The sequence below is a fragment of the Gopherus evgoodei genome, chromosome 1 (assembly GCF_007399415.2).
Source record: "Gopherus evgoodei ecotype Sinaloan lineage chromosome 1, rGopEvg1_v1.p, whole genome shotgun sequence".
NCBI classification, from domain to species: domain Eukaryota; kingdom Metazoa; phylum Chordata; order Testudines; family Testudinidae; genus Gopherus; species Gopherus evgoodei.
The window spans coordinates 362,731,083-362,758,845 of record NC_044322.1 but is presented as its reverse complement, the minus strand read 5'-3'; the positions used below and the strand labels follow the sequence as shown (position 1 = coordinate 362,758,845).

General features: G+C 45.8%; 1 pseudogene; it reads left to right on the top strand.

The window, feature by feature from the left end:
• The first annotated feature begins 211 nt into the window (after positions 1-211).
• Positions 212-27,763, top strand: LOC115645323 (annotated as a pseudogene).

Sequence of the window (27,763 nt, the reverse complement as noted above, 5' to 3'; positions counted from 1 at the left end):
CTCAGAATGCGGAGGGTACAAAGGTGGTATATTTACATTCTGTTCATGAGCAACACCTTTCCAGAAATACAGCCTAGAATCTAGCCCTTCACATCTATAATCATGACAGGAATGTGGAGCTAGCTCTCCCAGCCTTCTGAGATAATAAATGAAGCAAAGAAAAGAAAAATCCCCAAATCTCTGCAGAAGTTGAAAAGAGCCAGAGTGCACGATGAAGCCCAGATCTGTGCAGAGATACCACCACACTCAGTACTGAAAAAATAAACACTTATACAAGCTTCCAGACGTGTGGGTCCCTCCATGTGATTACAGGTATTTAGAGTTAAATCAAACCTTTTTGCACAACCGTCCCTTACATTTCTGTAACCTCTTACCTAGAAGAAATGGGCCCCTGCAGAGACTTTATAGAATGCATATAAAGAAGAAATACGGCTGTTCTGGGGTTGAAGGAATGCACACATTTATCAGCTCCAATGACACTGCACAAGAGCTTAAGTGGGAAAACAAACTCTTCTTCAACCAAAATTGCAAGAGGCCAGAATGTAAATATCCTCTGTAGGGATGTGACAAGACAATGCTGCTAACATTTGTTCTCTTATGGAACACAACAGTGGCCCTTTAACTGTTCCATGTGGTTGCAGGGTGGATTTATGTCCTATCAGAAAGACAAATGAGAAATCTTCTGTTTATGGTCTTATGCCCTAATTTATCCTCTCTGGTGAGAACTGGATATAAAAAGCCACATTCCCCAAATGCGATTTAGCATTTTGATGATATTAAATCAAGCTTTTACAAAACCTAAGGCCAATGGCAACGTTTCAATGAAATTTAAAATAAAATCCAGCGGAAATAGTTTTCTTTTAAAATAAATATATACTCTTATGCAATACACTGGACTGGTGTGTGTGTGTGTATGTGTGTGTGACCCTCTAGTGGCTAACACACATCAAGAATAAGAGCTTCCTACTTCACCACCAATGGAATTACTCCTTCAACTCAAGTGCCAGAGGGGCTTGTGCATTTTGTGTTGAAGCTCCAGTGTCTTCCCCTTGCTAATTGCCTTAGTGTCACTGTAAGTGTCTATCTACACTGGAGCATTGTGCCAGTGCACAAGCGTCTGAGAACGAAATGTATCCATCGGTTTTTGAGTGAAATGTAACAACTAAACAAAGAGCAGAAATGATAAAAAGTAAATTAGCTCTTAAAAATTTGTTACGTGTTATTGTTCTCCAGTGTTGTTAGTAGTGCAGGGAAGGAAATCTGTTTGTTATATGACAGTGTCGCTTCAATCCAAATGGGAGGACTAAAAATGGAGGGATAGATCTTGGCACATGCAACCACATTGACGTCAGTAGAGTTGCAACCCCTTTCACCAGAGCTGAAATTGTCCTGGACACCAGTAACATAACTAAGCCATATGACTGGCACACTGCATGCTCTGCTCCCACCTCAAACTCATTTGGAGCAGCTGCTTGGTGGGAGCCTTGTTTAATTCAAGCTGATTTCTCCTGGCTTGAGAACAATCTGAGGGCAGCTCATGGTCATGGATCCAAGCCACATTAAGGACCAGAGATTAGTGTTTTCTTCCTCTGGTGTAACGATTTGTCAATCAACATGTAGCAGGCTTATCTGCGTGTCCTCCAGCGTTCCCAGCAGCTGGTGGGTTACTCACTCCCTTCCCACATTGGCTGGGAAGACAAATTCATGTTTTGTGGAAGAATGTAATATTTATTCAGACTTAAGGGACATAAGACCAGTGCCTGGAAATTAATCAGGTGGCACATTAGATAGACAGATAAAGGGATTCACTACTGGATTGGTAAAGGATTTTTTGCCCATCAAGCTGTGGCTAAATTAGGCTCATCTCTCTGCTTGGCTAGTAGTGCAATCTCCAAGCCTGGTCGTGTTCTTAAGGTGTTGTGATGGGCTGGGTCACAGAGACCCTCTTGGAACTGCCACCTGATGTGCTGAGACTACCTCTGAGCCTGTTTTCTTTGCCATTTTCGGCCTCCAGAACCCTGACTGCTTGAGCCAGACATGCCAGTCTGCTCCAACACAGACCCAGGGTCTGAGCCATGCGCCCCCAAGCTGCACACAGTTGAAAACAGCTTAAGAAGCTCCTGTCTCCAGCACCCAGATACCCAGTTCCCAATGGGATCCAAACCCCAAATAAATCTGTTTTACTCTGTATAAATCTTATACGGATTAAACTTATAAATTGTCCGCTCTCTGTAACACTGATAGAGAGATATGCACAGCTGTTTGGTCTCCCAGGTATTAATTACTTACTTTGGGTTAATTAATAAGCAACATTGATTTTATTAAATATAAAAAGTAGGATTTAAGTGTTTCCAAGTAATAACAGACAGAACAAGGTAAGTTACTAAGCAAAATAAAACAAAAACATGCAAGGCGAAGGCTACTACAGTAGGAAACTGAATACAGGTAAATCTCACTCTCAGATGTTCCAATAAGCTTCTTTCACAGACTAGACTCCTTCCTAGTCTGGGTCCAGCAATCACTCACACCCCTGTAGTTACTGTCCTTTGTTCCAGTTTCTTTCAGGCATCTCTTTAGGGTGGAGAGGCCATCTCTTGAGCCAGCAGAAGTCAAAATGGAGAGGCTTCCTGGGTCTTTTATATTCTCTCTCGTGGGCGGAAAACCCTTTGTTCTTCTGTGCAAAATCACAGCAACAAGATGGAGTTTGTAGCCACCTGGGCAAGTCACATGTCCATGAATGATTCCATTTTTTGCAGGCCGACGCCATTGTTTACGTGTTAGTTTGAACGTTCCCAGGAAAGCTCAGATGTGGATTGGCCTCTCCCAAAGTCCATTGTCAATTAAGTGTATCCTGATTGGGCACTTACTGAGAATAGTCCTTTCTCAAGAAGCTGACCAAATGCTTCACTGAGGCTACTTAGAATCAAACACATTGAGATACCAGTACCTAGCCAATATTCATAACTTCAAATACAAAAATGATACATACAAACAGCATAATCATAACCAGCAAATTACAACCTTTCCACAGACACCCCACTAGACCTCCTCTGTACAAGGCCTGGTGCAACTATAGGACCCTGGTTGTAACAATGATCTCTACGGTCACAGTTCATGTCAATAACGTCACAGGTGTATGTGTCCTTCTCTCACTTGTGTATCCTGTGCTTGTACAGCGCCTAGCAGTGTGGTCCTTGTCCATGTTTGGGCTCCTACTGTGGCAGTAATACAAGTAATAAGAAGGTGCCATTTTTACACTGTCACTTTTCACAACAGAACTTCACTTTTAAATCTTCCAAGTAACTTTTGTAAACAAGTATTGTAAAGGACTGGTGAGTGTGTGTGTGTGTGTGTGTGTACGTGCGCGCTTGCCACCACCCTCTTGTGAGGTGTTTCTCATCCTTTTTGATACGAGGGACAGTGCTTCATTTGTGCCAGGGCTTGCCAGGGTGGAGTGCTGGCACCTCTTGGCTTGGCAGTTCATAGCCCCAGCACATCTGGGCCTGCTGCATCAGTTCTGAATGTAAAAAAATTGCTTGTGCCCAGCACCTCTTTCATTACAAATTAGACACTGACCAGGGTCCGTCTTGCTACCTTTCTAAACTGTGTCAGGGAGATCTCAGGGACCAGCACAGGTCCACAGACGGGTCATTGAGAAACTCTGCTCTGGGAATGTAATCTGAACTGTTCAGCTGTGTGTCACAAACCTTCTACTGTTAACAGAGATCCTTGAGTAGCAGCAACCTGAGCCTTTTTTTTTGGAGCAGGATACTCTTGACGTGAGTTCTATCCCTGCCTTGGCCATGAAGGTCCAAGTGGCCACAGTGACAATGATGAACTTCTAGGTGGGTGTGATGTTGTTACAGTTTGTGTGCAGCACAATGACACCCATGAAGTCTTAGGTGGCGAGGGATTTGTTATCACATCAATTTCAAGTCACCAGACTTCGGTTCTTGAGCATGAAGAACTGTCTGGGCACTCAGCCTGAAGTCCTGCCCCTACTGATGGGAGTTAGAAGAAATAGCACCTCAGGGAATGGGCTGACCTTGCACTGTCTCAAGAATATCATTGTAAATACCCACAGTGATGACTGGTTAGAGAATATGCAACAGTTACATCATGCAGAGCTCGTTTTAGGAGAGCTTGTTACAAAGTCCAAGAAAGGTGTTTGTTGGCTCAGGTGTGCGAGTCACATGCTTTATTTTCCTTTCCAAACAAACAAACACATCCGTCCCTGGGAAATGGTTTTGATTAATTTGTTTGCAGCATTACCTCTGCCTCTGTGCTCAGAATGGACACAAATAACAGCCCCTGAAAGGAAGGGTCCTTGAGAAAGTATAGTTGAAAAACCACAATATATAGAAAGTGATGCTGAGTAACAATCTTTCATTGCTGATATGAGGGGCTTCTGGTTTTTGGTGTTCTTTTTGCTGCTGCCTTCAGCCAAAAGCTCTTTGTGGGGTGAGTACAGAGGGACTCAGGGGACTGGATGGTTCAGAGGATTGATTATGAGCTTGGAAGCATTTATCCGTATGTCCAAACCAGCCTGTGTAGGAAGTGTTTATTTCCTGATGACTACTTCGTGGTCTTTGTGGTCTCACTCCATTTCCTAGTGGGCAGGTGTCCACACTGCCCTGTTGGTCTCATCAAAAAAGTCAAGAACTGAAGGCACCATGGAGAATCCACTATCCTTTCCCCATAGAAATGGAACCTCCAAGTCCTGTCTGAAGCACACTGACAGAACAATGTATGGATGTCTGCACTCCCCTGGCCTGTGCTGTATTTTTCCTGGAGGTAAACAGACAATTGAAATCTCCAGGGATATATATTGGACAGCTTTCCCCAGCACTAAAAAAGGACAATGACATGAGCTTCCCCCACACCTCCCTCTGATAGTTATGAGCTGGAAAAAGGCTTTGGGTGGAGGATTATCAGATAATGCTTCTGACTCTTAATGCAGGGAACAATTTTGTACTTGCTACAGATGGAATAGGCAATAGATTAGATGACCCATTAGGTCTTTTTCACCTCTAATTTTTCTTGGCCAAATATGGCAGGCCTACCTCAGGACTTCAGTGGGAGCATTGTATGAGTAAGGACTGAATACAGACTTCTGGGAAACTGAAGAAGCGAAGATCTGTCCACATGGCCTCTGAAGCCTGAAGGACCCTTCTAATGGTTCTTCTGATGGCAATACCCAGGTTTGCATTTTCATGTAAAGAAAAGTATACATACTCAAAGGCTCTTCTTATGTGTTTTGCACACGCAATGCTGGAGTGGGGAGGTGTTTTCTAAAATACCTGCCTCCTGGCCATGTCATTCAGATTTAATTTGGAACTGAGATCCTCTAAGAACAATTTGGAGCTAATATCTTCTTTTAGGATAATAGAAATTAGAAATGAAAAAGACCCATGAAAACAACCGTAGATTAACCAATCCATCTGCTGGTGAAGACATAATTATTCCCTTCAATGTAATCTCCAGTGTTTCACAAAGTCCAGTTTTAAATATCTGGAACAATGAGGTTTCCACCACTTTCCCATGGGAGATTGTTAGGAAGACATGGTTTAATTTATCATGACAACTATGCATCATGAGATCTCATTGGCTGTTTTGAATCAGCCTGTTTTTTCTACATGCCCTTTAAAGACAATCTGAAATAACTCCCAAAATATTCTAGGCAAGCAAAGTTACGATGGCTGATTTGTGATTAACTCTTTTGTCCCTGAATCCTAGTAGACGTCAGCCACCTGATAGATACTTTCTAGCTTTCTGGGAAGGTCTCATGACAAAAGCAAAGATTTCAATGTCCATTCAAACTGTATCAGTCCTGGGCCATCAGGGTATGTTGTGATCACTTTTCTTAGAATTTTACCCAAATTATGAGTTTGACTATAAAAACTGAATGTAAGTTCATAAATGTCACAATAACTAGTAACAAAGAAAGTTGATGGGAAAAGGTATGGAAGGGAGACAGACTGAATTAGTCCAAACAAACAGGCCTCCCCCGATATAACTCAAGGACCGTGCGAAGATCTTGCTTGGTAAACAAGAAAAATGTAGGACCAGATACCAGCGAACCAAAATAGTTGTGTTGGAAACTAGGCCTAATTGATGGACACAATGAGGATGATGGGCTATTCTGCCCACCATGCCCTTTGTGGGACCTTAAAGAAAGACTTAGAGAGAAAAATTGGCTACTGAAGCAAGCTTCACCATTATGGCTGCCACCTCTGGGACCCTGGGCCTTCATCATCCTAATCCTGAGGGATGTCCTGACCAGCTGGGGCCAGAGAGAGGACCCAGATGACATCACCACCTCTACTGGTTGAATCCCAAACACCACCTGAGATGAAATGGGCTTTAACACGAGCAACAATATCTCAACCACAGCCCATCTCAACTAACTTCTCCTTTCCTCAAAAGGACAGTTATCACCATCTTTGATACCATCTAGGAGACTGTCTAACAAGGGGGATTTTCTTTCTAAAAACTCTCTCCGGCTAAAGGGGAAGGGAACAAGGGGTGCTGTTAAAATGAAAGTCTTACTTAATACTTTACGTTTCCAAGGCTTTAACTGTTTTCCCTTATTTTCTGTATCTTTATTACAAGGTGAAAAGGATTTTTAATTATGTGTTTGCCTACTGAGTAACAGGCCCACTGCCTGTGGCCAAGGCTTTTTAAAAGGGCCCGGGTGGGCCACAGGGCTCCTAGGCGCATGCAACCGCTTCGGGCCTCGTGCTTTGGGGGTCCCCATTGGCCAGTGCGATTGGACAGCATGGTTGCTTCCAAAAGTGATGGATTCATCACTTCTGCCCCAAGCCCCGCCCAAGGATGGTCCTGGCCCTGGCCCCAGGGGCCCAGAATTGCTGTCGGCTGGCCTGCCCGGTAATAAGCAGACTGAAGTCTCTGTATACCAAACTCCAAACTTTGTTTAACACTGTTAACATTGGACAGTGATGAGGTTATTTCAACACCTTTGGCCCATTTATTCCATCTAAATTAATACAACAGGTACCCCCAGCAACTGTTCTCTTTCCCATCACAGCCCTCTTGGTCCTCATGCCAGACCCCTAATCTGCTTGTAAATTTTTAAAACTTCTGTACATGCCTTAACTCCTAAGCCTCCAGACCTCTTAACATCAAATTCCATGGTAAACTTCAGCACACCACTCTGATATCTTTGCTGTTAGCCCATCTGATCTGTTGCTGGCTCGTTGTCATCATTCTCAAATACTTTCTGTCTGTTCTTGTTGCTTTGTCTTCACCAGAGATCAGGTTCTCCGCATCAGGGCCAGCAACGAAGAGCAGATTGCATTATTCAGGGAACTGGGGGAGCTGGAAGACCTTCAGGTAAGAACTTATAAGAAGCACAAGGGATCTTTTTCAGGGGAAAAGGCGATATGTCACCTTTATTGAAGATACAGCAATTAGCATATTCATTCAAGCACAACACACACACACATACACACACACACACACACACACACACACACACTGTCCTGCCAGTCGAAGTTATAGTTACCAGTCCAGAGTCCGGATCAACCTAGTGGCCAGCTAGATTGATCATGGGTGGGGAGGAGCTGGGTTCTGTCGGTCGTGACACGATGTTCCAAGGAAGTCTTGGCAGGATGAATCCAAAGTTTCATGGCAAGGCACCTTGTTTATATAGTGATTTTCCTTCATTGGGACCAATGAGTTTTGCACCATCATACTATAATCAATTGTTGTTTGACGAGTCCTTGTTTTCTTAATTTGTCCTTCTCATCCTTTCATCAAGTTCCTCAGGGAGTTACCCCATGCTGATTTTGTTCACAGCTATCTTGTCCCCATTGATAGGTGCCTGTCTCACCTCTAGAGTCGTCAATCTGCCCTCCTCTGACATTTCAATAGGTTGGTGTGGCAACCTCCTGGCACCCTTGCCTCCGTCTCTGGTTCCTCCCTCGTACATCTGATTCAGCAATGGCCTTCACACTTATCTCTTTACACATGTAACTCTTCTGCCCCTCTGAGTTGGCAGCAACAAGGGCCGGGTTCAGTATCCAGGGGTTCCGTTTCAGTAACACAATGCATAACCGGCTCAAGCCCCCACCCAGTGACCTGGGACACTCACATACCACACCCCCCTGGGCGCCTCTAGGAGGCAATACTTCCCCTCTCGCAAGCACGGAGTCTGAGTGTGGCAAAATCTTTTTAATAAAGGAAGGAATTAATGCGGCATCCCATTGGAGAAACACCACAAACAGGGTTATAACACAAACCATAAACAAAAACCCACCTCCAAGTACGTTTGGCACTGTCCTTTTTCCTCTTAGGGTTTTAAGTCCAATCACCCCAAAGTCCAACAACCCAAAAGTCTCTGGTCAATGCCACCCCAGAGTTCGAGAGTTTATCTGTAGAGGTCCCTCCCCCCAGCCTGGGTAGAAAGGGGCACCTTACGTGGTCCGGGGCCAACTGCCCTGCCTCTCCGTGGGTTCTGCTTCTGCCTTCTCCACGAACTGCTCCACTTTACCAGCCGCTCCACGCTGCTCCTCCAGCCGTCCTCAGAAACTGCTCCGCTCCACCAGCTGCTCTGCTCCATGAGCTGCTCTGCAAACTGCTCGGCTCCGCTCGCTCTGCGGGCCGCTCCAGCCGTCCCACAGCTACTCCGCTCTGCCAGCCACTCCGCTGCCACCAGCTGTCCCATGATCCGCTCCAGCCGTCCCCACAACTGCTCCACTCCGCCAGCAGCTCTGTTCCACAGTATAGCTTCAGGCTCCCCTACTAGTTAGCACAGTACTCAGTGCTCTCAGCTCAGTTATTTCAGCTCTTTAGTGATCTCAGCTCTTAGTAGGGGAGCCCCAGTGCTAGTGCACCATTAGCCCAAAGTGAATTCAGCTCAGTCACCTGTATCTGGATTCTTGAGGGAATAAAAAAAATCAACTCTGACATTCCACAGTGGAGAGAGGAGGGGGTGGAACTGGTGCTCCTGGCTCTACAAGGAGACTGCACCACCAGGCACAGATACCTGTCCCCAGCCTCTCTCAATTCACTGGGTTTTGGAACCCATGTCCCTTGTCTAGCAAGTACCACCCAACTGAGGGTGAGTCATTTGTCACCAAGCAGTCCCACAGCTTGGCAGCCTGGGATGGGGTAGGCATGCCTATGCAAATACACTCTCTGAAATTCTTTCCACCAGATGTCAGGGTAGAGCTCATCCTGACTCTGCTTACACACAGACATTCCTCATACACACACAAAACAAAATTAATGTACACAGAACATTTTGAACAGGAACATCAAATTGCAATGCAGAAGAAAAACAATCATGGCATTCTTTTACTGATTTTAAAATGCTAAACTTCCAACAAATTGGTGACCCTCAAAGGTTTGTCACTGCACAGACACAGATTCTGGCTGATGTATCTCTACCAATGGCCAATTAGGACATTTCTTTCTGCTATTCCAAAAGGGTGGCTGGCAGGATATAATCAAACCATACATCAATATATTTAATACATGTTACATTATTATTCTTTATCCTTCATTCTAAATTATATAAAATACAAACATAAAATCTTACTTCTACATACTGTCAGGTGGTAGGAGGGTCAGAACTTGCTCATATGTGAATAAGAGGCATCCCTAGAAAAGCCAGAGCATTCCTGGAAGTTGGTGATTCTGTAGACAGCAGCCTTGCCCCCTCTATCAATGTCCCAATCCAATGCCTGAGCGTGCAATTAAGGACAACATGATGTAGCAAGTGCCGTTTTACAAATTTAAAGTGGGTATCCTGGCCACTTGTGATTACTAAAGCCCCGTTGCCACTTTTCTCAAGAGCTGGGGAACTAATACCAGTGTTTTATCAGGGAATTCAATTCTGCGATCTCGAATTCCCCCTCTTAACTGAGATATTATTTATTCTTCGTCGGATGGTGCAGTCCACTACATGCATCCTACGAAGTGGGCATTCACCCACGAAATCTCATGCTCCAATACGTCTGTTAGTGTATAAGGTGCCACAGGACTCTTTGCTGCTTTTACAGATCCAGACTAACACAGCTACCCTTCTGATGCTATTTATTCTTCTGCACTTTAAAACCCCAATTGTTGTGCAGTGTTTAGAGCTGGACTAATGATGCCCAAATTATTTTGAATTTTAGAATCTATTTGCTTCTTCTGTGTTGACCCTTTTTCATGTTGGTTTTCTGAGACTATTATAGTGGACAAATTTACTGGCTGAAGCAGCAATCTGTGAGCAAATATTGCAGAATATTCGTACAAAGCAGGTTTTAAATTTGGAACTATGAGCATTTGCACTGGAAACCTGATCTGATGAGTTAAATAAATCCAATCAGGGAACAGAAACAACACCACGTGGCCTGTATGGCCATTCAAAACAATTTAGGTCACAAATAGTAACTATTCAAAGCAACCTTCACAGCAAATGATTCAGAAGTGACTCATAGGCTGAGATATGTTTATATAAAACATCCATCGAATAATAGTGAATAAGGAATAAATTTGTAAAAATCTTGATCTGTTCATGAGCAATTTGCAATTAGAAAAAAAGGGCTAAAGTAAATGAATATGCTATTTGCAATCAGTAATTCACCTAGCTCTAATAGTGTTGCTGTGTTCTGTTAAACAGCTGCCATGTTCCACCTTAGAGGTGGCTGCATCTCAGTGGCAGCAGAAGTCATTCGTGTGTGTGTGTGTACACATACATCACTTTGGGATCCTTAAGGATAAAAGGCACTATATAAATACAAGGTATCATTAACTAACATAACTGGCTGTGTTAACTAAATTCACTTGTATTGTTCAGCAGTGTCTGGAGAGCTCTAGGTAGAGCAATACAGAGCCTTGGATGAAGCTAACCTTGCTTTTCTTTTCTAAATCAGATTGACTATTGGCTTAGTCCTGCCCAGCCTGGTCTCCCAGTGGATGCGAGAGTCCCCTTCCATAACCTCCAAGCAGTCAAAGTCTTCCTGGAGTCTAACACCATTCCGTATACAATCACTATAGATGACATGCAGATGAGGACTCGGGCAGCATATATGCCATGTGCAAGAAAGTAACATCACCACCCTGGGTCTGAACTTGGTGTGAGTTAGGTGAGGAAAGACAGACAGAATAAGAAAAATAATGAGCTGGAAAAATCGAATCTCGTCACTAGACAGGTGTCCGCATCACAAAAAAAAACTTCACTGCTACTGGAATGAAGTGTCCCCTTTGGGAGTGGAGGGTGTTAAGCAAAGAGGACAAGGAGTGAATGAGAAGGAACTACCATCTCAGCCCTTTAACTAGCCCCTCCAGTTCCAGAGGCTAGAGTACATCCCCAGGATATTGGGAGGGAAGCTGCTGCCCCTGCTGTTCTTGCTCTGTTGATATGTGGCGGCCTTCATTCTCCAGCACTTTTCACGAGCATTACATTCGCTAACACTTTTTTGTAGAGTGGAGATTTGATCTGAAGGGCAATTGAACACTGAGTTTTAAACTGAATGTTTAAAGTTGTTCTTTGTATATACACGTACTAGTTTAGTGCATCTGATAGGGCCCACTAGTGGTTAACCTCACTGACTATAACAGCTTACTAGACAAACTTCAAGGTGATGATCTTTGAGCTTAACTGATAATGGCTTGTGCCTCTAATGCTGAAGGGCTCAGGTTCAGTTCCCTGTATATATGTGGCCATAATATGTTTCTTGGAAAAACATACAAATGCTCCCCTCTTCTCTGTGTGTGGCTGTGGTTTTTTTTAAAAGGAATTACTGGATGAGGAAAAAGAGGCCATGATGGTGTCCAGGAAGTTTGAGAGAAGCAGCAACAGTTTCAGCTTCTCCTCCTACCACACGATTGAAGAGGTACTTTTCTTTGCAGAGTGTTCTCTTCATTTCCTTCAGAGAACGTGCTCGGATGGTCAGGACATATTGTGACCGGTTCTGTGACTATAAATACGGCATCCTGCTGTAAGCATTTAGTGAAGAATTTTGTTGGGAGATCCTCTCAAGGAGGGTTGCCCTGAAGAGATCCTCTTCTTCTAGGTCCCTTCTCCCCAGACTGGAAGCAAAACTTCCAGCCAGGAGACCCAACCATCATTCCTTTCTGCCTTTGTATCTAGCTACTTATTCTCCCAGAAGTTACCTTCTCTGCTGGGAGACCCATTTCGCCTCATCTGTGAATCCAAAGTTCAGGTGTAATTAGAGCACCGGCTTCATGGTGGCTGATGGAACCTTGTGTGATATAAGGTGTTCTCAACAATTGTCATACAGTGGTCCTCAAAGGCCTCCCGGAATCCTTCCAATGGGCTCCCATGTTGCTGTGTGGGAGGACCCAGGGGAATTAACACAGTGGGGTAGGGGGGCTTTTGGCATCCAGGTATAAGAGGCAAGGCAAATCCAGTCTAGTGGAAGACCCTCAATGTGTAAAAGACCAGGGTCTCAACGGTTGTAGCCACCTGCTGCTCATCACACAAACGCTAAGAACCCCTGTGTTACCTGAGAACAAAGAATGAAAATGGTGACATACCAGGGTACAGTTCAACCCAGTGGGGGGCTGTGTCACCACTGCCCTTCAGCCTTGCATGCCTTACAATGCCTTGCTGAAATAGCTCTCACCTGGGCTGCTCACAAACAGCCTTCCAACATGGAAGTCACACCCTGAGTGTCTATGTGCAACTGCAGCCTGCCAGCCACACTTTAGCCCTCACCAGCCTGCGTTATACTGCAGGATGACCCCAACACATCCCCAGACCCAGATTTTTGCCCATAAATGTATGTCCTGTATTGCCCACCCCTCTCCTGCACAGTAGAAATATTTTAAGCCCATTATTCCATTAAGGGCACAGTATATCAGCAAATTGTCATACATAGCATTACTCAGGCACTTGGATAGCTCAGTCATTTGAGCAGTGGCTTACCAACCCCAGGGCTGTGAGTTCAATCCTTGAAGGGGCCACTTAGGGAACTAGGTTAAAAATCTGTCTGGGGATGGGCCCTACTTTGAGTAGGGGGTTGGACTAGATGACCTCCTCAGGTCTCTTCTAACCATAATATTTTATGATTGTACTTCATCTTAAACACCTTGGATTAGGTAAAACAGGTTTATTAACTACAAAGAGATAGATTTTAAACAAGTACAAGTAATGAGGCATAACAGTCAGGAATGGTGACACGAAAAATAAAGATAAAACGCTAGCTAGTGCCTAATTTAACAAACTATGTTAGATTCAAGCAAAAATTCTCACCAAGTGCTTCCAGCAAGGTTACTGGCCAAACTCTTCAGGTCAGGGCCCCCAGTCCAAAGGTTGTTTCCTTTTGCCTTCTCAAGGGAAGAGAATGCGATGGGCAGGGAGGAGGGTATGCTGAGCAGATCAAGAGTGACTACAGGGCTCTGGGAGTACGGGTTAAGGAGTTTGGAGCGCAGGTGGTATTCTCTTCGATCCTTCCTGTTGAAGGTAGGGGTCAGGGCAGAAACAGATGCATCGTGGAGGTGAATGCCTGGCTGCGAAGATGGTGTCGCCAGGAGGGCTTTGGCTTCCTCGACCACGGGATGCTATTTGAGGAAGGACTGCTAGGAACAGATGGCGTTCACCTTTCGAAGCGGGGAAAGGCCTTATTTGCGCACAGACTGGCTAACCTAGTAAGGAGGGCTTTAAACTAGGTTCGACGGGGACAGGTGAGCAAAGCCCACAGGTAAGTGGGGAACAAGACCTGGGAGATGGGTTGGAAACAGGAGGGAGCACGGGCTATAATAGAAGAGAGGAAGGAGGGTCAGGGCAAAGCTGGGAGGCAAGATCAAACCAGTATCTTAGATGCCTTTATACAAATGCAAGAAGTATGGGTAATAAGCAGGAAGAACTGGAAGTGCTAATAAATAAATACAACTATGACATTATTGGCATTACTGAAACTTGGTGGGATAATACACACGACTGGAATGTTGGTGTGGATGGGTATAGTTTGCTCAGGAAGGATAGACAGGGCAAAAAGGGAGGAGGTGTTGCCTTATATATTAAAAATGTACACACTTGGACTGAGGTGGAGATGGACATAGGAGACGGAAGGGTGGAGAGTCTCTGGGTTAGGCTAAAAGGGTTAAAAAACACAGGTGATGTCGTGCTGGGAGTCTACTACAGGCCACCTAATCAGGCGGAAGAGGTGGATGAGGCTTTTTTCAAACAACTAACAAAATCATCCAAAGCCCAAGATTTGGTGGTGATGGGGGACTTCAACTATCCAGATATATGTTGGGAAAATAACACCGCGGGGCACAGACTATCCAATAAGTTCCTGGACTGCATTGCAGACAACTTTTTATTTCAGAAAGTTGAAAAAGCTGCTAGGGGGGAAGCTGTTCTAGACTTGATTTTAACCAATAGGGAGGAACTTGTGGAGAATTTAAAAGTAGAAGGAAGCTTGGGTGAAAGTGATCATGAAATCATAGAATTTGCAATTCTAAGGAAGGGTAGAAAGGAGTACAGCAGAATAGAGACAATAGATTTCAGGAAGGTGGATTTTGGTAAGCTCAGAGAGCTGATAGGTAAGGTCCCATGGGAATTAAGACTGAGAGGAAAAACAACTGAGGAAAGTTGGCAGTTTTTCAAAGGGATGCTATTAAGGGCCCAAAAGCAAGTTATTCCGATGGTTAGGAAAGATAGAAAATGTGGCAAAAGACCACCTTGGCTTACCCTTGAGATCTTGCGTGACCTACAAAATAAAAAGGCGTCATATAAAAAATGGAAACTAGGTCAGATCACGAAGGATGAATATAGGCAAATAACACAGGAATGCAGAGGCAAGATTAGAAAAGCAAAGGCACAAAATGAACTCAAACTAGCTATGGGAATAAAGGGAAACAAGAAGACTTTTTATCAATACATTAGAAGCAAGAGGAAGACTAAGGACAGGGTAGGCCCGCTGCTCAATGAGGAGGGGGTAACAGTAACGGGAGACTTGGAAATGGCAGAGATGCTTAATGACTTCTTTGTTTCGGTCTTCACTGAGAAGTCTGAAGGAATGTCTAGTATACTGAATGCTTACGGGAAGAGGGTAGGTTTAGAAGAGAAAATAAGGAAAGAGCAAGTAAAAAATCACTTAGAAAAGTTAGATGCCTGCAAGTCACCAGGGCCTGATGAAATGCATCCTAGAATACTCAAGGAGTTAATAGAGGAGGTATCTGAGCCTCTAGGTATTATCTTTGGGAAATCATGGGAGACGGGGGAGATTCCAGAAGACTGGAAGGGGGCAAATATAGTGTCCATCTATAAAAAGGGAAATAAAAACAACCCAGGAAACTACAGAGCAGTTAGTTTAACTTCTGTGCCAGGGAAGATAATGGAGCAGCTAATCAAAGAAATCATCTGCAAACACTTGGAAGGTGGTAAGGTGATAGGGAATAGCCAGCATGCATTTGTAAAGAACAAATCATTTCAAACTAATCTGATAGCGTTCTTTGATAGGATAATGAGCCTTGTGGATAAGGGAGAAGCGGTGGATGTGATATACCTAGACTTTAGTAAGGCATTTGATACAGTTTCGCATGATATTCTTATAGATAAGCTAGGAAGGTACAATTTAGATGGGGCTACTATAAGGTGGGTGCGTAACTGGCTGGATAACCGTACTTAGAGAGTAGTTGTTAATGGCTCCCAATCCTGCTGGAAAGGTATAACAAGTGGGGTTCCGCAGGGGTCTGTTTTGGGACCGGTTCTGTTCAATATCTTCATCAACGATTTAGATGTTGGCATAGAAAGTACGCTTATTAAGTTTGCGGACGATACCAAACTGGGAGGGATTGCAACTGCTTTGGAGGACAGGGTCAAAATTCAAAATGATCTGGACAAATTGGAGAAATGGTCTGAGGTAAACAGGATGAAGTTCAATAAAGATAAATGCAAAGTGCTCCACTTAGGAAGGAACAATCAGTTTCACACATACAGAATGGGAAGAGACTGTCTAGGAAGGAGTATGGCAGAAAGAGATCTAGGGGTCATAGTGGACCACAAGCTTAATATGAGTGAACAGTGTGATACTGTTGCAAAAAAAGCAAACATGATTCTGGGATGCATTAACAGGTGTGTTGTAAACAAGACACGAGAAGTCATTCTTCCGCTTTACTCTGCGCTGGTTAGGCCTCAACTGGAGTATTGTGTCCAGTTCTGGGCACCGCATTTCAAGAAAGATGTGGAGAAATTGGAGAGGGTCCAGAGAAGAGCAACAAGAATGATTAAAGGTCTTGAGAACATGACCTATGAAGGAAGGCTGAAGGAATTGGGTTTGTTTAGTTTGGAAAAGAGAAGACTGAGAGGGGACCTGATAGCAGTTTTCAGGTATCTAAAAGGGTGTCATCAGGAGGAGGGAGAAAACTTGTTCACCTTGGCCTCCAATGGTAGAACAAGAAGCAATGGACTTAAACTGCAGCAAGGGAGATTTAGGTTGGACACTAGGAAAAAGTTCCTAACTGTCAGGGTAGTTAAACACTGGAATAGATTGCCTAGGGAAGTTGTGGAATCTCCATCGCTGGAGATATTTAAGAGTAGGTTAGATAAATGTCTATCAGGGATGGTCTAGACAGTATTTGGTCCTGCCATGAGGGCAGGGGACTGGACTCGATGACCTCTCGAGGTCCCTTCCAGTCCTAGAGTCTATGAGTCTATGTCTTAGTGTGTTTGTCCCTCCTTTTATAGTTTCAGTCCCACACCTGAAAAACATTTTCAGCTGGGAACTAGGAGATAATGAGTCCTTGTGGAAGGATGTTCCCTGCTGTTTTTTCCCACTTGTTTGAGCTTCCTTTGTTTTTCCTTCCTGCTTGATGATTCTGTTTACTGTTTAAATGCAAATTAAGGCAAACATACACTCCTTTGGTCAAGACAGGCCTGTTTGACCAGTTTGATGCTCTGTGAGTTTTGGACATCATACAGGGAAATCTTTATAACATCACATACAATATTGTCATGCATATTTTAGCAGGATAATACTGGCCAGCAAATTATGAGTTTTCCAATTATACCTTACAAGGCATACCTTAAACAAAGATAATTGCAGTGGTGTGTAAGGTGTGAATGCAGGGGCGTATTCTGTAACAGAAACCCACAAGACCAGTTTAACAGGCATGCACTGACAACTCTTCCTTTTAGATCTACAACTGGATGGACAACCTTGTGGCTGAAAATTCAGACCTGGTTAGCAAAATTCAGATTGGGCAGAGCTACGAAAAGCGACCTCTTTATGTGCTAAAGGTAGGTAGTGCACGTAACGTTAATCATTCAATATGACAACAAAGCCCCTCAGAATCAGTCAACAGAGCCTATGCACTTGCTTAAAGTTAAGCACGTAGTTCAGTGCTTTGCTGAGTTGGCACCAATAGCTGCAGGAAAATGTCCTTCCCCTCACTCAAATATCCCACTAGCACAGTTTAAGAATTTCTAGCAGGGGCAGACAGTTAACTTTACGTACCTTCTGGAGCAGTCTGTCCACAGGATAAATCTTTAATAGGGTAAGGGGGAGCAGCAATGGATGGTATATAATGAGGAGCAATGGAGAGACATAACTGGCTCCTGAAGCACTTTTTCTTAAAACCAAAGTGATCAATGTCAGATATGATTTAAGACCTTGAATCAGTAAAAGAATCTCTGGGTTTAATAATCATCAGGAGACCAGGGAAAAGTTATTAAAATTACAGCTGACTTTTACTGAGAGATTAATCCGGTCGAGCTCAGAAGAAACTGCACCAGCAATCCAGAGAGGGAGGGATTCTCTGATACCTGGTTCCATAAAATCTCGCCAGCCAGATATCAAATTATAGCCATATACACTATCAGAGCAAATGCCTGACTCTGTAAGTAACACATATGCATAAGAGTACGTACTAGCCGATGCCTAGACTGTGGTTAATATAGGCATGTTCTGTTTGCTGACTTCTCCTGCAGTTCAGCGCAGGAGGCATTAACCGTCCTGCAATCTGGATTGATACTGGCATTCATTCTTGAGAGTGGATCACCCAGGCGACTGGAGTGTGGACTGCCAACAAGGTAATCATAGAACCATAGACATGTAGGGCTGGAAGGTACCTCAATAGGTCATCTAGAACAGCCCCCTGGCACAGCGACAGGATTATTTATACCCGGTGGGATTATGGATACTAGTAATACTAAATATATCTAATGCCCAACGAGTTGAGAGATGGCAGAGTCAGTCTGAGGGCCAGTGAGAACACAGCAGATTCATAAACTCTTCACAATGACAGAGCTGTATGGAACCAATCTCTAGGGGTGGGAGGACATAACTGAACTGCCATCTCGTTCACTCTCCATATCCCACTTGATCTCTTTGCTGAGATGGCAGACAAATGGGTCAATAAGCACATGTTGGTGATTTGGCAATGGGGACCTTTGTCGACTGAGACCCACCAGCTAATTAATAGATTAATAGAGAATAATGCCAGAAGAGACCATTAGATCATCTCATCTGGCCTCCTGTATATCACAGGCTGTAAAGCTACCCCTGTACTGAGTCCAAAAGCTTGTGCTGGACTAAAGCATAACTCGTGTTTAGATAAATCGTCTCTTCCACAAAGGCAACCAGTACTGACCTGAAGATATCAAGAGATGGAAAATCCACCACTTCCCTCGGTAGCTTGTCCCAGTGGTTAGTACCCATCACTGTTAAAAATGTATGACTAATTTCTGATGTGAATTTGTCTGAAGCTGGGAATGAGTGACAGGGGATGGATCACTTGATGATTCCCTGTTCTGTTCATTCCTTCTGGGGTGACTGGCCACTGTCGGAAGACAGGATACTGGGCTAGATGGACCTTTGGTCTGACCCAGTATGGCTGCTCTTATGTTCTTATATCAGCTTCCAGACAACGCTTCCAGACAATGGTTCTGCCATTTGTGATGGGTTGGCTCACAGAACCCCCCTCGGGAGCTGCCAACTGATGTGCCAAGACGACTTCTGCCGATGCTTTCCTGCCCTGCCAGCTTGGCACTGCTAGCCTGCTGCAAACCCAGACCCAGGTCTGAATCACGTCCCCTAACAGCTGTAGGCTTGACTGAAAGCAGCTTACAGAAGTGTTCTTGTCTTTAACACTCAGATGTCCAACTCTCAGTGGGGTCCAAACCCCAAATAACTCCATTTTACCCTGTATAAAGTTTGTACAGGGTAAGCTCACAAATCGTTCGCCCTCTATACCACTGATAGAGAGATATGCACAGCTGTTTCCCCCCTCCCCAGGTATTAATACATACTCTGAGTTAATTAATAAGTAAAAAGTGATTTTATTAAATACAGGAAGTAGGATTTAAGTAGTTCCAAGTAGTAACAAACAGAACAAAGTGAATTACCAAGTAAAACAATATAATAAAACACACAAATCTAAGTCTAATACAGTAATATGACTGGCTACACATAAGATCTCACCCTCAGAGATGTTTCAATATGTTTCTTTCACAGACTGGACACCCTCCTAATCTGGGCTCAATCCTTTCCCCTGGTATAGCCCTTGTTCCAGCTCAGGTGGTAGCTAGGGGATTTCTCATGTTGGCTGCCTCTTTTCTCTGTTCCACTCACTTATATATCTTTTGCATAAGGTGGGAATCCTTTGTCCCTCTCTGGGTTCCCTGCCCCCTCTCCTTCTCAATGGAAAAGCACTAGGTTAAAGATGGATTCCAGTTCAGGTGACATGATCACATGTCACTGCAAGACTTCATTACCCACTTGCCAGCACACACATATACAGGAAGATTTACAGGTAAAAGAGAGCCCTCTGCAGACAATTGTTCTGATTAATGGGAGTCATCAAGAATCCAAACCACCATTAATGGCCCACACTTTGCATTATTACAATAGGCCTTCAGAGTTATATTTCATATTTCTAGTTTCAGATATAGGCATGGTACATTTATACAAATGGGATGACCACACTCAGTAGATTATAAGCTTTGTAATAGCAGCAAAGAATCCTGTGGCACCTTATAGACTAACAGACGTTTTGGAGCATGAGCTTTCGTGGGTGAATACCCACTTCCTCAGATGCATGTAATGGAAATATCCAGGGGCAGGTATATATATGTGTGCTAGCAAGCAAGCTAGAGATAACGAGGTCAGTTCAATCAGGGAGGATGAGGCCCTGTTCTAGCAGTTGAGGTGTGAAAACCAAGAGAGGAGAAACTGGTTCTGTAATTGGCAAGCCATTCACAGTCTTTGTTCAATCCTGAGCTGATGGTGTCAAATTTGCAGATGAACTGAAGCTCAGCAGTTTCTCTTTGAAGTCTGGTCCTGAAGTTTTTTTGCTGCAGGATGGCCACCTTAAGGTCTGCTATAGTGTGGCCAGGGAGGTTGAAGTGCTCTCCTACAGGTTTTTGTATATTGCCATTCCTAATGTCTGATTTGTGTCCATTTATCCTTTTCCGTAGAGACTGTCCAGTTTGGCCGATGTACATAGCAGAGGGGCATTGCTGGCATATGATGGCGTATATTACATTGGTGGATGTGCAGGTGAATGAACCAGTGATGGTGTGGCTGATCTGGTTAGGTCCTGTGATGGTGTCGCTGGTGTAGATATGTGGGCAGAGTTGGCATCGAGGTTTGTTGCATGGATTGGTTCCTGAGCAAGAGTTATTATGGTGTGGTGTGCAGTTACTGGTGAGAATATGTTTCAGGTTGGCAGGTTGTCTGTGGGCAAGGATTGGCCTGCCACCCAAGGCCTGTGAAAGTGTGGGATCATTGTCCAGGATGGGTTGTAGATCCTTGATGATGCGTTGGAGGGGTTTTAGCTGGGGGCTGTATGTGATGGCCAGTGGAGTCCTGTTGGTTTCTCTCTTGGGTTTGTCTTGCAGTAGGAGGCTTCTGGGTACACGTCTGGCTCTGTTGATCTGTTTCCTTATTTCCTCGTGCGGGTATTGTAGTTTTGAGAATGCTTGGTGGAGATTTTGTAGGTGTTGGTCTCTGTCTGAGGGGTTAGAGCAGATGCGGTTGTACCTCAATGCTTGGCTGTAGACAATGGATCGTGTGATGTGCCCGGGATGGAAGCTGGAGGCATGAAGGTAGGCATAGCGGTCGGTGGGTTTTCGATATAGAGTGGTGTTAATGTGACCATCACTGATTTGCACCGTGGTGTCAAGAAAGTGGACCTCCCGTGTAGATTGGTCCAGGCTGAGGTTGATGGTGGGGTGGAAGCTGTTGAAATCATGGTGGAATTTTTCCAGAGTCTCCTTCCCATGGGTCCAGATGATGAAGATGTCATCAATGTAGCGTAGATAGAGAAGGGGTGTGAGTGGACGAGAGCTGAGGAAGCGTTGTTCCAGGTTGGCCATGAAGATATTGGCATATTGTGGGGCCATGCGGGTGCCCATAGCAGTGCCACTGATCTGGAGATATATATTGTCATCAAATTTGAAATAGTTGTGTGTAAGTATAAAGGCACAGAGCTCAGCAGCCAGTTGTGCTGTGGCATCATCAGGGATAGTGTTCCTGACAGCTTGTATTCCATCTGTGTGTGGGATGTTTGTGTAGAGAGCCTCTACATCCATGGTGGCTAGGACGGTGTTTTCTGGGAGGTCACCAATGCATTGTAGTTTCCTCAGGAAATCAGTGGTGTCGCGGAGATAGCTGGGAGTGCTGGTGGCATAGGGTCTGAGTAGAGAGTCCATATATCCAGATAGTCCTTCAGTGAGAGTGCCAATGCCCGAGATGATGGGGCGTCCAGGATTTCCGGGTTTGTGGATCTTGGGTAGTAGATAGAATAACCCTGGTCGGGGCTCTAGGGGTATGTTGATTTCTTCTGGTGTTAGTGTAGGGAGTGTCCTGAGTAGATGCTGTAGTTTCTTAGTGTATTCCTCAGTGGGATCTGAGGGAAGTGGCCTGTAGAATTTGGTATTGGAGAGTTGTCTGGCTGCCTCCTTTTGATAGTCAGACCTGTTCATGATGACAACGGCACCTCCTTTATCAGCCTCTTTGATGATAATGTCAGGGTGGTTTCTGAGGCTGTGGATGGCATTGCGTTCTGCACGGCTTAGGTTGTGAGGCAAGCGATGTTGTTGTTCCACGATTTCTGCCTGTGCACGCCGGCGGAAGCATTCAATGTATAGGTCCAGGTTGTCATTTCGACCCTCAGGAGGAGTCCATGTGGAGTTCTTTTTCTTGTGCTGTTGGTGGGAGGGCACCCGTGTATCAGTGCACTGTTCAGTGTTGTAATGATACCTTACAAGAGACCTTTTACGTGAAGCATATTCCAATTACATTAGCATATTTTCATAAAATCACATAGAGTGCAACGTCATACCATTCTCCTAATGTTATGCCTACTCTCATATAATCACTCTATTTTGTACTGTTACCCTTAATAGATCAACCCTGGTTAGTTGTTAGGCCTTCATTCTGTGAGAAATGGGAATTCAGGGTAATTCAGACCTTCTGTCCATGCAGATAGCCACTAAATATGGCAAGGATGCCTCGCTGACTGCCATCCTGGACACTGTAGACATTTTCTTCGAGATAGTCACCAATTCTGACGGGTTTGCTTATACACACAGCACAGTGAGTGCCTCTGGGGGAAGGAGTGGAGGGAAGAGGTGCTCTCACTTCTTGTCTGCATGATGAGTACATGCAGAGCCGCTTTCAGGCACCAGCCATCTCAGACCCTGCTTGGGGCATTGTGGGTTTTTTGGGCAGGGTAGACATCTCTGTGGTACTGCGCTGAGTCAATGACCCATCTGCAGGCCCTGTGTATCTCCTTCCCACCTCATGCAGCCCTCTCTGTGGTTTCTGCATGTTGAGATGAAGTCTGAGCATGGGCTGCGCAGAAAAGCAACTGAGCCTGTGGCGAACTGGGAATGTTCTTAATATTTGCTCTAAATACTGTGTTGGTGCCTCAGTGTCCCCTGTGCAGTTCTTAAGTATCTAGGTGGTGGGATAAGGGTGTGTGATTGCTGCAGAGCAAAGGGTCAGTGCACCTAAATGCCTGGTGCTCTGTCTCCTAGCAACTGATGGCCTGGGCCCCTCCTCTGCAAAGGTGCCAGCTGAAGGTGTTGGAGACAAAGGGATCAGGTGACCTCCTGGCCCGGGAAAGGAGCTGAGCAGAGAGGACGGGCTGGGAGGGGTTGTTAGTCTGGAGCTGGCTGGGGACGAGGAGTGAAGTGCCGACGTGGGGGTCTGGCTCACTGCCCCCCAGAATGGACCCAGCCGAGGGATCCGGTTCGCTGTACCTACAAGCTCTGTTTTAGACCCTGTTCCTGTCATTGAATAAACCTCTGTTTTACTGGCTGGCTGAGAGTCTCGTCTGACTGTGAAGTGGGGGTGCAGGACCCTCTGGCTTCCCCAGGACCCCACTGAGGCGGGCTCACTGTGGGAAGCGCACGGAGGGGTGGAGGATGCTGAATGCTCCAAGGAGAGACCCAGGAGGTGAAGACGTGTGAGCTTCTTGCCCTGAACAAGTCTGCTCCAAGGGAGAGGAGGCTCCCCATAGTCCTGACTGGCTTGGTGGGGAGCAGTTCCAGAGCATCGCCCGGTGACTCCGTGACAGAGCCAAATTAGGCCTGTGGGCTACGCTTTGCCCAACCTTGCTTTAAACAAGGGGTGATCCCAGTTTATGTGGGATGTCAGGTCAAAAATATTTGGGGCTGCTCCAGAAAGAACTCTGGCTGCAGCCTCTCTGAGGCTAGGTCCCCCCAGTGAGGCAACTACTTTACAGTCCAAACTGCATCCCATTGGTTTAACTGGCAAACTTCACACCCTTCTGCCTCTGTGGGGTAATAACTGAGCAAAGGTGAGAATGACTTGAGACTAGAGTGACCAGATGTCCCGATTTTATAGGGACAGTCCCGATTTTGGGGTCTTTTTCTTATATAGGTTCCTATTACCCTCCACCCTCATTCCGATTTTTCACCCTACTTGAGATCCAACTGTTAGCATCTTTCCATTAATCTAACCACACGGTCTCCCTTGCTTTTAGAGAACTGCATGTGATGGAAGACCAGGTCCATCAATGCTGGATCTTCCTGCCGTGGCGTGGACCCCAACAGGAACTGGGATGCAGGCTTCGGAGGTACAGAATGGCCATGAGCACGTCAGATATTTATTAATCCCTAACGTCTGTCTTTTTATTGTGAGCACATAGAGTCATAGAACCATAGGACGGGAGGGGACCTCGAGAGGTCCTGTAGTCTAGTCCCCTGCACTCAATGCAGGACATGCTTTGGGATTATCATTAGAGCTCACAAGACTCCTTATATTAAAGACATGAAATAGGTGTTTATTCTTCTCTCTTTCAGTGGAGTAGTAAGTTCTGCTCTGTTCAGGAAATGGAATCATCTGCTCAGCTTTCTGTCTGACAGGAAGTCATTATTAGCACAGGTGCCAACTCTGTGGGTGCTGTGGGGCTGGAGCACCCATGGAAAAAAATAGTGGGTGCTCAGCTCCCACCGGCGGCTCCCACCGGCAGCTCCTCTCTCTCACCTTCCAGCACCTCCCACCCGCCGCAGATCAGCTGTTCAGCAGCGTGCAGGAGGTGCTGGAGGAGAAGTGAGGGTGGCGCATACTCTGGGGGGGAATGGGGTGGGGACAGGCGGGGCAGGGTGGTGGGCTGAGGAAAGGAATGGAGTAGGGGTGGGGCCTGTGGTGGAGCAGGGGTCAAGCACCCCCCAGCAACTCAGAAAGATGGCACCTCTGATAATTAGGATTGCCAGCTTTCCAATTTTTCAAAACCGGTCACTGCAGGTCCCTCCAGTCACTCCCTGCCTCCCTCCCCCATTGATCCCTTGCTTCCCACTTCCCCGGGACTCACCTGCCACCTGCAGACCCAGCTGGGAGGAGCTGACAAGGAGCCTGCCCACCCAATTGGGGTACAGAGGTGTGTGTGTGGGGGATCAATCCCCAGAGCGAGGGGCCGGAAAGAGCTGTGGCTCTGGGAGGCTGAGAAGCCCCACCGGACCATCATGGGCACTGAGCCCAGCTGCCAGCCCCGCTCCTCAAACACTGTCAGGATCCCTCCCCCTGGCAGCACCACTATCTATCTCTCCACTGGAGCTGGGAGCCAGTTCCTCAGATTAAGCTCCTCTCCATCAGCTGAGCTCCTCCAGCAGCAGGTACTCTTCCTGCTCCTGGCGGCAGAGGCAGGTTACTGTGGTAACCGGATTTTTGGTGTCCAGTCAGCAGTCCTGACCGGATACTGCACAGGTCCCCTTTTGACCGAACTTTCTGGTAGAAAACCGGACACCTGGCAACCCTAGAATATGGATTCTCTAATCAATTTGTTCTTAAAGCCACGTACTAGTATATGCTACATAGGACTTACCCAGATCACTACCTTAGTATCACAATTCTACCACTGCTGGTGACTAATGCAATATTGCTTTATTTTGCAGGACTCAGATAATCTTATTAACTCCTGTTTTCTGAAGGGAGTTTAGTTCTGTTATGTTAGAGGTGAATCATCACTGCGCAGTCTCTTTAAAACCCTGGAACATTGGCTAATGAAGTGAAACAGACTCCGGATTGTTTGCAAATATCAGTTAGAAACCTGGGACTTGTCCCATTTATTACTGAGGAAATAATCTTCAATTCTGTTGGTGTTTTTTTCCCCTCAGAAAAACGAATGTTTTACTCACTCATGCAAATGCCCATTTTTCACAGATCTGCTGCCTTTTCATTTGCCACCACATGTATTTCATCACAGGACCTGCCTCCAGTAGCAATCTCTGTGCAGAAACATACCACGGACCCTACCCTCACTCTGAGAGCGAAGTGAAATCCATTGTCAACTTTGTCCTGAGCCATGGCAATATGAAAGCCTTGCTCTCCATCCACAGCTATTCCCAGCTGCTGTTGTTCCCCTATGGCTACAAGGCAAAGCCTGTTCCTGACCACCAGGAACTGGTGAGAACAGCTCTCATGAGCAAGTAATGAGAGGGCTAAAACAGTTGTGTGCTAGGACCTGGTAGCTCCGGGGATTGGATGGATACAAGGTACAGCTACACTGCAGTTGGGAGGTGCAATTCCCAGCTTGGGGCGACAGGTACGTGTGAACTTTGATTGAGCGAGCATGTTAAAATAGCAGTGTGGCCACAGTGGTCCTGTCCGAGATCCAAGGTATCTACTCAGGGGCTGGCCTATGCTGCCATTGTCACACTGCTATTTTTAGGGTGCTAGGCCCCAGCAGAGCTAGCGCTCATACGGCTACCCAAGCTGGGAATTGCACCTCCAGGCTGCAGTGCAGACGGACCCATTGAGCCTAGCTTCAAAGCTGGACCCTGGGGGTGAGTGAAGCTCGCGGCTGTCTGGAAGCTGATTCTGAAACGGGTTGGCGCTCTCAGCCTCTTCCTAATGGACAGGAATCCATCAAAAGCACCAGCCTGGTTGCACTCTCATCAGCCTGGCAACAGAATAAATGGACCTGGAGGCTGAGCTTACCTCTCTGCCAGAGGGGTGGCCCACCCCACCCCCCCTCCAGCTCGGCACTCAGGCCCAGATCCACAAAGGTTTTTAAGCTCCTAATTTAATGGAAATTAGGTGCCTAAATACTTTTGTGGAGCTGGGTCTGAGCCACTTGGACAGGGCAGGGTGGGAGAAGCTGTCTGTGATGCACCTCTTCTAAGGACAGATGGAGGACTTTGGTCTTCAGGGCTAGATTTCCTCTGGGTGCCATCTACTGACTCCCTGGACTCCTTCTGGGAGCAGTGGGCATTGTCCAGGGTTCTCTGCTCGGTGTCTCTCTTTTTGATTCTAGGGCCTGCACCCCCATCCCTGTTTGTTCATTTTTTGTCCCCATATTCAGTTCAATTCTGGGTTCTGTGGCCCCTCCCTCATCTGGGGGGCGGGGGATTTAAATAGACTATTCCCATTCACTAAATGTGTGTGACTGCTGCTATTCCATGAAGGGAGAGAAGTATTCAAGAACCTCCCAGCCTTTCACCTCTTACTCTCTTGTCTGCAGAATGATCTAGCCAGAGAGGCAGTGGCTGCCTTAGCTGCATTACATGGGACTAAATAGGCCTATGGGAGCATGATCGACACCATCTGTGAGTGGTTTGTCATTCAGGCAGGGCGGGCAGAAGAAGACCCATGTTCTTCTTCACATTCCGTCACCAAATAACTAATGATGCATGGTTCCCAGCAACGTTATCTCGGACGGAACTATTGTGAACTGCCTGCCCACGGCACATGCCTTAACTGTGGTTGTACCCGTGAATTCTGGCACTACTGAACCACCAGGAATCAGAATGAGTGCTGGGACCATGTGCACATGGGTGACTTCCAATTGCAAAACACTGCATTGAGGGGGGGAATGAACCAGAGCAGTTCCAAGGCATGTGGCTTTCTGTTCACACTGGAATTGAATGTTTGTAGATTGCACATATTCAGGGGGACCTGAGACCAAGACCAAGACTTGCAACCCGCAACTACCGTGGATACCTGTGCCAGGCCAGGTCTGTTGTGAGCAGATGAAGGCAAAGCATTGCACACATCGCTGCAGGATCAGAGCAATCATTTCTTGCAAACCCTTTATACCTTGTGTGAGCAGAGCCTGAATTTTCCCGCTTTGTTCACATGTCAATCTTGGTTCCAACGCGATGTCCTGGGTTCTGTTTCTTCCACACCACACTGATGGCACCACTGTCGACTGGAGCTACGACAACGGGATGAAGTACTCCTACACCTTCGAGCTGCGAGACACCGGCCGCTACGGCTTCCTCCTGCCGGCCGGCCAGATCATCCCAACAGCCGAAGAAACATGGCTGGCTTTAATGAAGATCATGGAGCACATCCGGGACAATCCCTATTAA